We start from the raw sequence: 14475 nt of genomic DNA on the forward strand, positions 1-14475 counted from the left end.
TTATATTAAAAAAGTAAATCACCAATAGATCCACAAAGGGAACATGCCCGCCCGGAAAAAATAGGGTGGGGGCGTCCACCCTCTCTTTTTAAATCAACCCTTTTCTATTATTTAATGTCACCGCCTTTGATTTCTGAATTTTATTTTTCAGTTTTCCATTGTGAAATATTTCTGTGCATACTTATTTACACGGGCCTTATTTTCGCCTATACAAATAAAATACATTTTCCTACTTAGGTATGTACGATTGGAATTTTCACAGCACAGATTTTTTTACTTTGAGTTTAAAAAATATTTAGTGTATAGTATGCATGAGTTGGGTGTATATTTTTACAACATAAAAACTTATATAATAATATTTTAATTGATTTTTCAAACTAATAACATTATTTTATTTTTCCGGCATAAATTAAAAATATTTTCGCTTGTAAAGCGTATTTGCTCTCAAAGTAAAAAAAATAATCCTCAGAGGAGTATAATATTATAATAGATCTCCACATACCTAGTAGATGACCCCTGTGTCCCTGACAACTTTCTTCAAAATCGGAAGCATCAGGTGTCTGTTTTCTCAAGGTATAGAACTGATATACTATTTGTAATGCTAATTGGAAGGGCAATAACGATGTTTAGGGTATACTTAGCTCGTTCGGTTTTAGTACTTCCATGTACTTTTTATGATATTTCTATTTAATCTCTTAATTAACTTTATATTTCTTCAATAAATATCCTCATGTCGTATTGTGAACGTCTTTCATTTGTGATTATTGTTTAAATTGACAATATTTTTATGAGTAATTGTTGCATTAGATCAAACGCATATTGAAGAATAACATTGGGATTGAACCCGCTACCCATAGGATCAGAGACGGCTGATCTACCAACTGGGCCACAGTGAGTAGGCGCTAAAAGATTAGAGATTATATTTATATACGGTTTATAAGGAATAGTCGATAGCCACTCTCCCAATAACATTGTAATCTTGCTGTGGATTAATTAAAAAACTGGATTTATTTTGTGTTTTAAATTCGAACTGCTACTCACGGTTTCACAAATAGACGCGCTATCAACTATGTCACTGTAGAGCAGTGGTTCTCATGAGCGGCCACCACAGGATTTTGCTGCGGCTACCAACATCATTTTTAGGTATTTATTTTAATTTAATTAACTGGGCTAAAGTTAAATATGCGTTATTGAAAATGAGTCATGACCAAGTTTTTAAAAACCATTTTAATAATACCAGGGTTGAAAAATTTGGTCGAAGTATACGTTGACCAAGAATCAAGTCAATTCAAAGAATTGGCAACAATTGCTTTATTAATATTGTCGATTTTTCCTACTACTGTATACTGTGAAAGATCATTCAGTGCAATGCACTTCATAAAAAACAAATATTGAAGCCAGTTGACAGATGTAAACTTAAACGCAGCCGTGCGGCACGCATTGGGATCTTTATTTAGCTACATATTTTTTCAGACTTATACGCGGCGTAAATGTGAACTCTGCTATTCTTGGTGGTGTTGGCTTGTGTGTCTCTGGTAATTACCTTAGGAATCGAGGGCATCCGTTGTTTGTTCTCCCACGGTGCAGAACTAACCTGCCATTAGTAATACCAATTGGGAGGGCAATAACCATGTTTAATGAAATTGCTTCGGATATTGATATATTCCACTTACGTGAGAGTGAATTTAGGTGGACGTTGTTTAATAAGTTTTTAAGATACGTTCTATCAAAGTTCACTCTGTGTGCTTCCATCTAATTTTACTTTGTTATTTTATTTTATTTCTTATTTTATTACCTATTGCATTATTAAGGGGGGACATGCTCGTCGAAGGTCCAAATTGAGTTTTTATTGTATTTTCAAACCATGATCCTGGACACTCCTTAAACGTTGTAGATAATCTATTTATATAATTTTGAAGCCTTATTATCCTTTATAGTTATTTTAAACATATTTTATGACTGCATAAAGTATTTTTGTTACATAAAATAGTATTCTTTTAAACCTCTCGCTCTAATGTTTTAGAATATAGTCATATTTCGGTACATAACTGTGCAGTGGTGTTAAGATTTTTTACATTTATTAATTTTTAAACGCATTTATAAAACCATTAGTATAATTTATTACGAGATAATTTTTGTAAAATATTCACGATAAAAAATTATAATAATAATCTCTGTGATCCCAAATTTGACAAGAATTAGGCATTTTATTATTCAAAAAATCGGCAAGATTAACACATTTGAAGATAATTCTAAAGATACTCATTATAAGCTATGTCTTTGACCATTCAAGTGTGATAAACATCTTATGAATAATGATTGCTTTATAATAATTATTGACCTAAGAATAAGGTAGTGTTTTTTTGAAATACGTCATTTCTTTTGTCATTCTCTAGTGGTCAAGCTACAACATACGGCCGTTGCCATAAATTGACAAACTATAATTAAAGTAGGGAGTAAAATCATGTTAACGCGCGTGTTTGAACATGTACCTAACCGAATTTTTTTTTATTTTTTTTTAAATGGTACATGTTCAAACACGCGCGTCAATATCATTTTACTCCCTACTTCAATTATAGTTTGTCAATTTATGGCTAAGGCCGTATGTTGTAGCTTAACCACTAGGGAATGACAAAAGAAATGGCGTATTTCAAAAAAAACCTTACTTTATGCTTATGTCAATAATTATTATAAAGCAATCATTATTCATAAGATGTTCATCACACTTGAATGGTCAAAGACATAGCTTATAATAAATATCTTTAGAATCATCTTCAAATGTGTTAATTTTGCCGATTTTTTGAATAATAAAATGCCTAATTCTTGTCAAATTTGGGATCACAGAGATTATCAATATAATTTTTTATCGTGAATATTTTACAAAAATTATCTCGTAATAAATTATACTAATGGTTTCATAAATGCGTTTAAAAATTAATAAACGTAAAAAATCTTAACACCACTGCACATTTATGTACTGAAATATGACTATATTCTAAAGCATTAGAGCGAGAGGTTTAAAAGAATACTATTTTATGTAACAAAAATACTTTATGCAGTCATCAAATATGTTTAAAATAACTATAAAGGATAATAAGGCTTCAAAATTATATAAATAGATTATCTACAACGTTTAAGGAGTGTCCAGGATCATGGTTTGAAAATACAATAAAAACTAAATTTTGACCTTCGATGAGCATGTCCCCCCTATTTTTTTTAAATTATTAACACTTATTTTATGTCATGTCGTGAACGCTTTGAATTTATAATTTGTTATGTTCATTATATGTAAAATAAATAAATTTGATTTGATTGGAAAAAAGGAGTATTGAGGAATCTCCATTTGCATTATTTTTAAATAGATAGATTATTGTACTTAAATGTTCAAATGTCTTTTATGAAATGGACTTGTCTATTTAATAAACTAAATTTTTTAGTACATAAAATTTATCTTCAATTTTTTCAATTACAAAAAAAGTGAAATTTGGTGCGGCCACCAGACGTTTCCATAGAACTGTCAACGTCAATGCCTGCGGCCACAGTTAAATTTAACGTGAGAACCACTGCTGTAGATTAAAGTGCCAATATTATTATAAAACAATTTTTAATTTGTCAATACAATAACTAAATACATGAGGCCTAAATTCACACTGGATATTTTTCACGTTTTAAATACAAAAAAATGAAAGGTTAAAGGGGTGGCATTTATTAGTTGAACCAGCTAAAGAATCTCCACATTTCGTCTGAAAATACGAGATTGTGAAAAACTCAGGTAGAACAACCGTAAAAACTTTTTGCCAAACGAAATTTGCTTTGTAGACCCGGGAGGGAAACTAAACTCTCGAAGCTTAGTAAAAATCTGAAGGTATAATGAAAAATATTGCAATACCTACGTTTTATATAATTTCTTATGATTTGTTTTACTTACGGGCCCACATGCTCAGCGTAGGTGAAAATGGAGCTTTTGTGGCATTTTCAGAGCATAACCCTGGATATTCCTTAAACGTTGTAGATAATCTATTTATGAAGCCTTATTATCCTTTATATTTATTTTAGACGTTTGATGACTGCATAAAGTATTTTTATTACATAAAAATATTTCAAATTTGGGATCACAAAGATTATAAAATATATTTTTTTATCGTTTATATGTCACTATATAATTTTAACATTAATTTTACTAATGTTTTTGTAAATGCGTTTAAAAATTAATAAAGCTAAAAAAATGAACACCACTTCTCATGGACGTACTGAAATATGACTATATTCTAAAACATTAGAGGGAAAGTTTTAAAAGAATACTATTTTATGTAATAAAAATACTTTATGCAGTCATCAAATGTTTAAAATAAATATAAAAGATAATAAGGCTTCAAAATTATATAAATAGATTATCTACAACGTTTAAGGAATGTCCAGGGTTATGCTCTGAAAATATCACAATTACTTCACTTAGTTCCTCATATATTCTTCGATTTGTAATTACGTTATAGTATTATATAATATAATATTAGAGTCTATCGGTAGAAAATAAAACTAACCTAGTATTGGTATTCAAACTACAAAAGCCGTTTCGCAAATTAAACGTTTTATTAGAAACGTTTCAGATGTTTATACTACTAGTTAAAAGCGTCATAATTAAGTAAGACAGAGGTGCATCAATTAGTAATAAGCACAATTGCAAAAATCCGATGTATGTAGGTTTGAGTCCCGCCCAGCGTCGTATTTTTTCACACGTTTTCTAGTTCATACGTATATATTTGTTTTTAAATTATTTTTAAATTGTTTTTAAATGATATATTATTTATAGCCTGGGTACTGCAAGTATACATTTTTTTTTTCAATTTGTATTTTAGTTAGAGAATGGACCTTATAGGTTGAGCAAGTGGCTAACATCCATTTTTCCAAAAAACAAAAATCTGTTAATACAAAACCTCCACTCTGTAAAGGCCCATATATTATGATCTATTAGGATCGAACATAGTAAAAAAAATATTAAAATATTTAATTAATGTTGTACTGCTGTGCTTGATACCATACGTGTAATTCGTAAAATATCGGCATTTACTTCCGAATAGAGAAAGAATACATGCCTGTTTTTTTTTTTTAACAATTAGTAAAACGAAATATTGTTTCAAAGGATTTTTTTAAAATTAGTTTGTTGTAACAAGCATACGTATATTATTTTGATACTATTATTTCAACGAATAAAACGAATTATGAAACTGCTTTGACAGGAATAATTAATAATATGTACTCAGAGTTTATAAGCAGTTTTACTGATTCACGGTTTTATTATGTATGAAATATTTAAGCTTGTAATAATATTGTAATAATAGTGTCTGGCTTAAGCAAGTTTCCACCAACGTCGGCTTAAGCGTCGGCCTATAACGTTGTGGGTCCCAGGCACGAATCCTGGATCTGACAAATACACATATTGTTTTCCAATTTGTGTATGAGTCAGAGTATGGACCTAATACGTTGAGCAAGTGGCTGACATCCATGTATTGTAAAAACAAAATCTGTTAATACAAACTACCTCTCTGTGGAGGCCCATATGATCTTATTAGGATCGGACATGGTAGGAAGAATCAGGTTTGCAGTTACATAAATCTCAGACTCTGTCAAGTTCCCAATATGGTGCATGACAAAATTGTCCGCCGAATATAATAATATGTATGCCCTATGCCGTAATATGTGCTTCAAGTGGCTACGTATATTTAGGTAAAACTTCATTTGATTTAACAGAGAATTAAAGCTGTCATTAGTTCTTAATTTAATAATATAATATGAACAAATATTTGATGACGCTTTCTTAGAAAAGACCTTTTGGTCATTTGACAAACAATATTTTCTTGATAGTAGTTGGTTGGGCCAATTATGGTGGCCGTCATTCCTTTTTTCCCACCTACCTCAAATCCCCAAGATTGTCACAAGACCAGGCGACCATTAGTTTCGGGTCGTCAGAAAGTTACAGTCAGTTACTTCAAGACAGCGGACGCGCCTAGGCTTGTTAAATCTAAGACTCTGTCGCACCGTGATCTGATACGTTACGACCAACGCCGCTTTAACTACAGAGTGACTCATCCAAAACGCAACTGTTCGACCTTCGTTGCGCTAAATCTGATACGGTTTGAGCGAACGTGGTGTCTATCATCCATCCTAAACTTGTCATCATCATTTTTTATCCCAAAACACAAGTGAAACCGTGAGAGTGACATTCCGAACCGCCCTTCTACCAGTGTGTGAGTGCGTGAACACCAAACCAGTTCCAGCGCCAGCTCTCTCAACATAAAAGGTCAGTACCTGGCATCCTTTTTAAGCCCCTCACCCCTAGATCCGTAATCCACAAGCCTCTTCAAATTGCAGTCCACTACAAAAGCACCAACATGGACAAATATTTGATGTCGCTTTCATAAAAAATTAAAAAGACCTTCTGGCTTTTTTGACATAACAATATTTTCTTGATAATGCTGTTACAAACGAAATAGCTTTCTATTTTTTAATGGATGAGAATTACCCAATTCAATGGAAATATCACAATCGTCGGCAACTACATAGCATCTAAGTATTATACATTTTATTAACTTATCTTAAAAAGATAACCACTTTTTAAGAAAATCACAAACCAACAGGAATCTAATTCGGAACCCTCAAATGAAAATCCAGTAGGTATGTACCTTATTCATTTGACAATGGCGCTGTTCCATGTAGGTAAGAAAGTACAAATTTACCGTTTATTTAGATGAATTATTGACGGTCTTATGTAGGTATGTAAATATTGTGTATTGAAGTTGGCAAAATTAGAAAGATCAAAGCAGTTTGATGGTTCATGGATCGAGTGAGTGTATAGATCACGAGAAAAGAGCATGCGCGTGACGATTTGACGCGATTCGCGATGGAAGGATGTCTCGATCAATGGTGCCGTGTGAAACAGGGGACAGTTAAAAAAGATATTTTAAAAGGAAAGCTTATAAAACGAGTGAATGTTCAGTACACGCACAGTTAAGGGTAAATTTCATTAAAATACGTGGTGAAAAAAATAATAAATAGTTTTGTTGATTTTGATAAAATTATGGATACTTGCTATAGCACATAAACCACAACTACCTGTCTACAAAATAAATAGGTATAGATATAGCATCGTAAATCGTCCAGTATTCGAATTCAGAAATTTAGAATTGAGAAGCTCATCACAGTATTAATAATAATTACAAGATAAAAAGAACTTTTCATATACTACGTTTTTAAATTTTCTGTTGAATTATATAAACTTGAAAATTCAATGTACTTTTTAATAATTTAGGACAAATAAGACAATTGTCAACAAATCATTTTTTTGCTATTTAGCAACTAACAAATAAACAAATATAGAATACTGAAATGTCATTTTAATTTCCATAGTAACGCATGTATATATTAATAATTTAGTTGCTAGGACCACCCCCTTAGTAACCAGTAATGGTGGATTGGATTACGGATTTCTTCCGAAATAACTTTTCATACAAAACAGAATTAACTGAAAATGAATTAAATTCTACTTAAAGATGGCTAAAAGTATTAAAATAATGCATTGGCATCGTGTTCTGATAATATATTCTAAAAGTTTCAAATGTCTAGCTAGTCGGAAAGTTAGTTGAAAATCGATTCCAAGATTTTTACTGGATAAACAACCACCGGACAAACAAGAATACGACCTAATAAAAACGTTGTAAAAAGTATTGAATGATATGTCAAATGTTCGCATGTGGCGCCTTCACTCAGCCGACAACTTATGCTGGTGGATTTATAGGTAGTATTTTTTATTTTACAATTAATATCAATTAGTTTTGTTTTAATTTCGACTATCCATAACGCGTGCGCTCTACCTGTTGTATAACTTACTGTATTACTGTCAGAGGTGACTTCTTCGCAAGCGTCACCTGCATGTCAGGAAATTTGTACGTATGCAGTTCGTCGTAGCACACTTCACCGTGAAATGCTGCATCGAAAATTAATATAATATGGTTGAAAATTAAAGACCGCCCAACCTCTTTGGGTAGTATAGTACTGACATAAAATTCAGGTCTAAATAAAACACAATTCTTGTCAGTTTACGGTTTACAGGTAGCCAGCAGCAAACAATTTTTTTAAATAGCCGATATACTGATTATTTTTTGTTAGGTTAATTGAGGTTAGATTTTCATTCTTGAATTCATAAATTTTGACAAAATCAGCTAAATATTAAAATTGAATTTATGTTTATATTGAATCTAATAAAATTGGAGACCGTATGATATAGGGTTATCTCTTTCCGATAAGAAAGCTCACGGCGAACTATGCTACGGTTAAATTTAATACGTAAAATTTACATGTAACCGATGTCTTGTGGCCGAACCTCCCTCTACCTTTAGTGGTGCTACAAAAAATCTATCTCTTTAGCATTGTGGTCAATGTGCACGGGCGCGAAACCCAAAAGATGCAAGTTTTTCATTTTGTTTCAAGTGTTTTCAAATTATGTATGTTCAATGCTAAGAATATTACATTCTTAAATCATGTGGTGAATTATGCGTTGAATAAAAAAAATAGTTAATTTTATACGTAATATATAATTGTTACTTACGTCACGTACCGCCTCTGCAAATATTGAACGTGTCTGATGCGAAAATTGAATAATGATCGATGGAATGATGAATAATTCCTCTTATCGCAAAACATTCGCGACCAGGTCTCGATCGGAATCGATCCACCCGCGACCAATTGTTAATACCAACACGACTTTGAACTGCGCTATTTTCATCACCAATACGTAAATTTATCCATAAAACATTTTTCTATTGAACAGATTAATATGTACCATCATCCCATCTCGTAATTTTATTCTTATCGTTATTTGAGTTATTTGATGCAGTATTTTGATTAACAGTCACATAGGGATTCAATTTCAATTTAAATTTATTTATTTTTAACATATTGTGGTCATTACAAATTATAAGTTTAAGACGTTCACAACATGACATTTAGAAACAAAGAAATATAAAACAATATTACATAAAAAAGAGATAGATCAGTATAGAGATAGATAGTAATTTATTAAACAGTAGAAATATGTACATACAAAAAATTTAAATTAGATAGGTACAAGGAAGTACACCGGATGAGTTAAGCAGACCCTATTTTAAGAATTTATAAAACAACGTCCACCTATACTCATCCTCACGTAGGTGGAATATATCAACACCCGAAGCAATTTCGTTGAACATAGTTATCGCCCTCCCAATTGACACTGGGATTGCAATACCGGTATTTCAAAACCGATATTCCAGTGTTTATCAATACCGAAATACCAGTTTTGAACATCCAAAATACCGGAATTTTCAGTATTAAGAAAGCACACTCGTTTACGTTTTTGAAAACGAATTATTAGTTATGTGCTGCTAAAATGCAAATATATTGAGTGAATCCTACAGAAGTGAAAATAATAAAACAAATTACATTAAATATATTTTTGTATAAGGAATTGCCGCGATGAATTATCATAATATTATTTCGAAATAGAAAACATCCGCGACAAAAATGTTCAATTATTCTATTAGCGTTGAATTTAAGAAGCTTTTCCTGCAGCCGGACTTATTTGCACTTGATGAACTTTTGCGGGCTTTAGTTAAAATTATCAATATATTCAAATTATTTGTAAAAAAGCGCTATTATTATCAATACATATTTTTAAATGTCAACATAATAAATGTAGGAACTTATATAGGTTTTTGCTATAAAATAATATTTTTAAAAGATTTTAATAGCTATATTTATTGATAAGCACCTACTTCTGTTTTGTTAGAAATACCGAAGAACCAGTATTGATATTTTCATTCGGTATTGCAATCCATACAGTCAGATATATTACAAGAACAAAATAGTTTGTCATTTTTTATTAAATATACTTCAACCATAGGTACTAAAAACGTTGAGGAAACATCATCAAGCGATGTAATACAAAACATGCACAATAATCAGCATAGCTATTTTCTAAACTATATGGGCGGGACACCCAAGTGGTAAGGGCGTCATAAGTTTTTAAGAAGTTATCAACTAAATAATAGTTAATTAAAAAATATTAACTATTCATACTATGATGCAAATAATTTCCAAGGGACTATGACTATCCTATCGTGTCCGCAAATTTTTACGTATGCAGATCGCCGTATCACACTTCACCGTGAAAATTTTTATCGGAAATAATATATGGTTGTATATTAAAAGACCGTCCAACCTCGTTGGGTCGTATAGTACTGAGATAAAATTCATGTCTAAATGAAACACGGTTCTTGTCGGCTTACAGGAAGCCAGCGGTAAATAAATTTTGAAAATAGCCGATATATTCGATTATTTGTTAGGTTAGGTTAGGTTTTAATTCTTGAATTCATGAATTTTGCTTAAATTCTCTATGAAAATTGGCACAGTTCCCGCCTGACTTGTAGGTACCTGTAAATCGAATTGTATCTAACACGTAATCAAAACTACCGTTATATAAGGGAAAGGCAGTAGAAAATGGGTAATTACGTAGTTAAATTAGAAATACAGAACAACGCGTATTGTTTTCATCTCGGTGCTATTCTTCTTCTTTCTTCTTTTTTCTTTGGCCATATCCGCCCTTTAACTGGAGCATATGGACACCACGCGGCGCCTCCAAGAATCCCTGTCGCTCGCCAGTCTTCTTGTTTCGTTCCAGGTCAAACCAGCATCCCGTAGCTCTACCGTATACACTCTATAGATAGTATTTAGTGGCTTTCCAAGACGCCGAAATCCAATCGGCTTGAAGAATAGGCAAGCCAGGTTGAGGTTCTCTTCTGGCATCCGCAGCACGAGGCTGAGCCAGGTCCAACGTCACCTCTTCACTTTCAGCGTGATGTTGCTCCTAAAGTCATACCACCCACACCCAGTATTCGTCGCAAACATCAGCTGTTTTCGAAGCTCAGTATACGGTTGCTCTGAGCCTTTGTAAGGTGCCATGATTCGCTACCGTAAAGCAGGCAAGTGTCGAATAAGCGGCATTTGGTCTTGACCGAGTACAATCGTGAGTCCCAGACACTCCGCATCGAGTTGAATGTTGCTCCAGCCATTCCCATTCGGATAGCGAGCTCTTTCTGCAAAATGCCATCTTCCGTGATGTGTACCCCCAGGTACTTGAATCTGTCGATGCTCTCGATGTTTTGTCCGTTACTAATCAGAGGGATATCTGGATCAGAACAGGTGCTATTACACAAGACGTTAGTTTTCTTCGCGTTGGTTTTCAGACCAACGCGAAAGGAGTTGTTATGCAACCTGTCGATTGTCTCTTGAATGCCCTCGATTGAGTTGTCGAATAGGACAGCGTCATCGGCGTATTCAAGGTTGCATAGCTTCACCGTGGGGGTAACAGGTATGCATCGGTCGCGTGATATTGACTTCCGTAGTATGAAGTCAAAGATAATGATGAAGAGAAACGGTGCAAGGACACAACCCTGTCTGACTCCAGTCGTGACCTCGAACCGTTCCGTGACAGTGTCTTCAATTCTGACACAGCATTCGCTATTCTCGTGCAGGCTTTCGGTGCTATAGGGATTTATTTTATTATTTGTATCTTGACTGAAACTTTATAATCAGGTTATATTGATTAACGGAGTTGTTACATCTGGATATATTTAAATGATTTCGAAATTAAACAAAACATCTTAAAAATAACGCACTTTCAAAAATATGAGATGAAACGCGGGTTGAGAAGTGCGTGCCTAGAAATCAAACAAATTGGGTGTCAGTAATGTTCAACAATATGAAGTGGGTGAAGTCGTAAGCGATCTTATATAATTTTTTTATGTACGTAACAAAATATTATTATTTAAATTCATACAACAGTATAATTTCACGTATCCATCGAACAGTCCCGAATCGATAATGACTGAGCTGAACGTAATCGATTTGCACAGAGCGCCGAGATTGAGGGGGCGGCAATCGATCGCAGGACCCACCGCAGAGCAAAACGATGCATTTATCTCGTATCCAATGTGCAAACAGCTGATACTAATTTTTGAGAGAAACACAACTATTTGTTTGGTACTTTAAAAAAATTCTGATCATAATATAATAATTAATTATAAAATACTTTAATATTATCAAAACTATTCATTATTAATACCTGTAGGAACATAATATGGTCAGCGACTTGATTTTTATTACAACGTTTTTATTATGTCGTATTCTTATGTGTCCGGTAAAAATCTTGCAATCGATTTTAACTAACTTCCCGACTAGCTATACATTCGAAACTTTTAGAATATATTAAAACACTATGCCAATGCATTTTTTTAATACTTTTAGCCATCTTTAAGTAGAATTGTAAAGCCTGTAAAGCGTAAACTGACAAGAACTGTGATTTATTTAGCCATGAACTTTATGTCAGTACTATACGACCCAAAGAGGTTGGACGGTCTTTAATATACGACCATATATTAATTTCCGATGCATCATTTCGCGGTGAAGTGTATTACGACGAACTGCATACGTACAAATTTCCTGACATGCAAGTGACGCAAGACATCTGTTGTCAAATCTCAAAAACCCAGACTGTTGAAACTTGCGAAGAAGTCACCTCTGACAGTCATACAGTTATACAACAGGTAGCTCGCTTGCGTTATGGATAGTCGAAATTAAAACAAAACTAATTGATACTAATTAATGTAAAATAAAAATTACTACCAATAAATAAAACCACCAGTATAAGTTGTCGGCTGAGTGGCGGCGCCACATGCTAACATTTGACATAATTATCATACAATACTTTTTACAACGTTTTTATTAGGTCGTATTCTTATTTGTCCGGTGGTTGTTTATTCAGTACATATTTTGCAATCGATTTTCAACTAACTTCCCGACTAGATAGACATTTGAAACTTTTAGAATATATCAGAACACGATGCCAATGCATTTTTTTTAATACTTTTAGCCATCTTTAGGTAGAATTGAATTCATTTTCAGTTAATTCTGTGTTGTATAAAAAGTTATTTCGACCATTATTGGTTGCTAGAGGCCTGGGGTTCTAGCAACTAAATTATTAATATAATACGTGCGTTACTATGTAAATCATTATGACATGTCAAAATGACATTTCAGTATTATTTCTATTAAGTACAAATTTTTTTGATCGTTTAAGCTAGTCAAGTCAAGTTTATATGATTCAATAGAAAATTTAAAAACATAGGTACATAATTTTGAAAAACACTTATAAAATATATTATAACCAAAAAAAAAACTTTTTTGAAAAAAGTAAGCCACCTCGGGAGGGAATCGAACCCTGCATCTCCCGGGCTTACGCCCCATCCGCAAAATTATGTATGTTCAATAATTAGAATGGTACATTCTTAAATCTTGTGAATTATTCGTTGAATAAAAGAAATAGTTAATTATATATTTAAAAACGTTGTACTTTTATAAAAAGTTATTTTTATCTTGTAATTATTTTGTGTTATTCGTCCAAGCATTTTACACTTCGTTCGCGTGAAATTTGGAAAAAAGTAGACAAATACACGCAACGAAAGGTAAACTGATAATATTTAAATTTATTCTGTTCACATAATATATTATTATTTTTTTAAATCAAATCTCAGACGTGCACTTACAATTTTATTATAAGCTCTGAGTAAACCCGCACGATCGACAACTAATCTCACCTCACCTCACCACTCCACCACTGCTATCTGACCACTATATTGACTCGTGATGGATTGTTACAAGAGAGTTACATCCAGAAATGTCCACAGAAAAACTAAGACCCGGCTTTATAAAAGCGTCATACACACAGTCGTTGCATTTGGGTGCGAGTCGTGGACGCTAAATATGAAAGCAGCTAAAATGGTGGACTGCTTTGAGAGAAAGATCCTGAGGCGGATATACGGACCCATGAATGATGGTGGGGAGTGAATAATTAGGTACAACACGGAACTATACCGCTTATACCACGATTCAAAACTCTCCACCTTCATAAAACTCCATAGGCTAAACTGGGCAGGCCATGTCCAGCGCATGCCTGAGTCACGGATACCGAAGATGATCCTCGAAGGAAACCTTCGGGGGAAAAGGTTAGTGGGAAAGCCACGTACACGATGGGGTGATAATATCACAAAAGATACCAACCAGCTGCTAAAATCAGGAACTGGAAAAGACGCGCGGAGGACCGTTCCGGCTGGAGGACGACGGTGGAGGAGGCCATGGCTCGACTTGAGCTGTAGCGCCATCGAAGAAGAAGAATTAACTTCTATGTATTATGTAGGTACTGGTACAGCTAATAACGTAATAAACATTTTTGTTATTCAATGATTCACAGGATTAAAAAAAAAATACCGTCATTATTAGGTGCGATGCAAGTAGCTCAATAAATCACATTGGCGTCTGTGGACCGGTTTCAAAGTTTTCTAGTATAAGACAGTATACTTAAGGTATGTATTTTAAAATTGTGTAAAT

This window comes from Rhyacophila brunnea, unplaced genomic scaffold (assembly GCF_057557595.1).
Source record: "Rhyacophila brunnea isolate RB1 unplaced genomic scaffold, BYU_Rbru_1.0 scaffold_23, whole genome shotgun sequence".
Taxonomy (NCBI): Eukaryota; Metazoa; Arthropoda; class Insecta; order Trichoptera; family Rhyacophilidae; genus Rhyacophila; species Rhyacophila brunnea.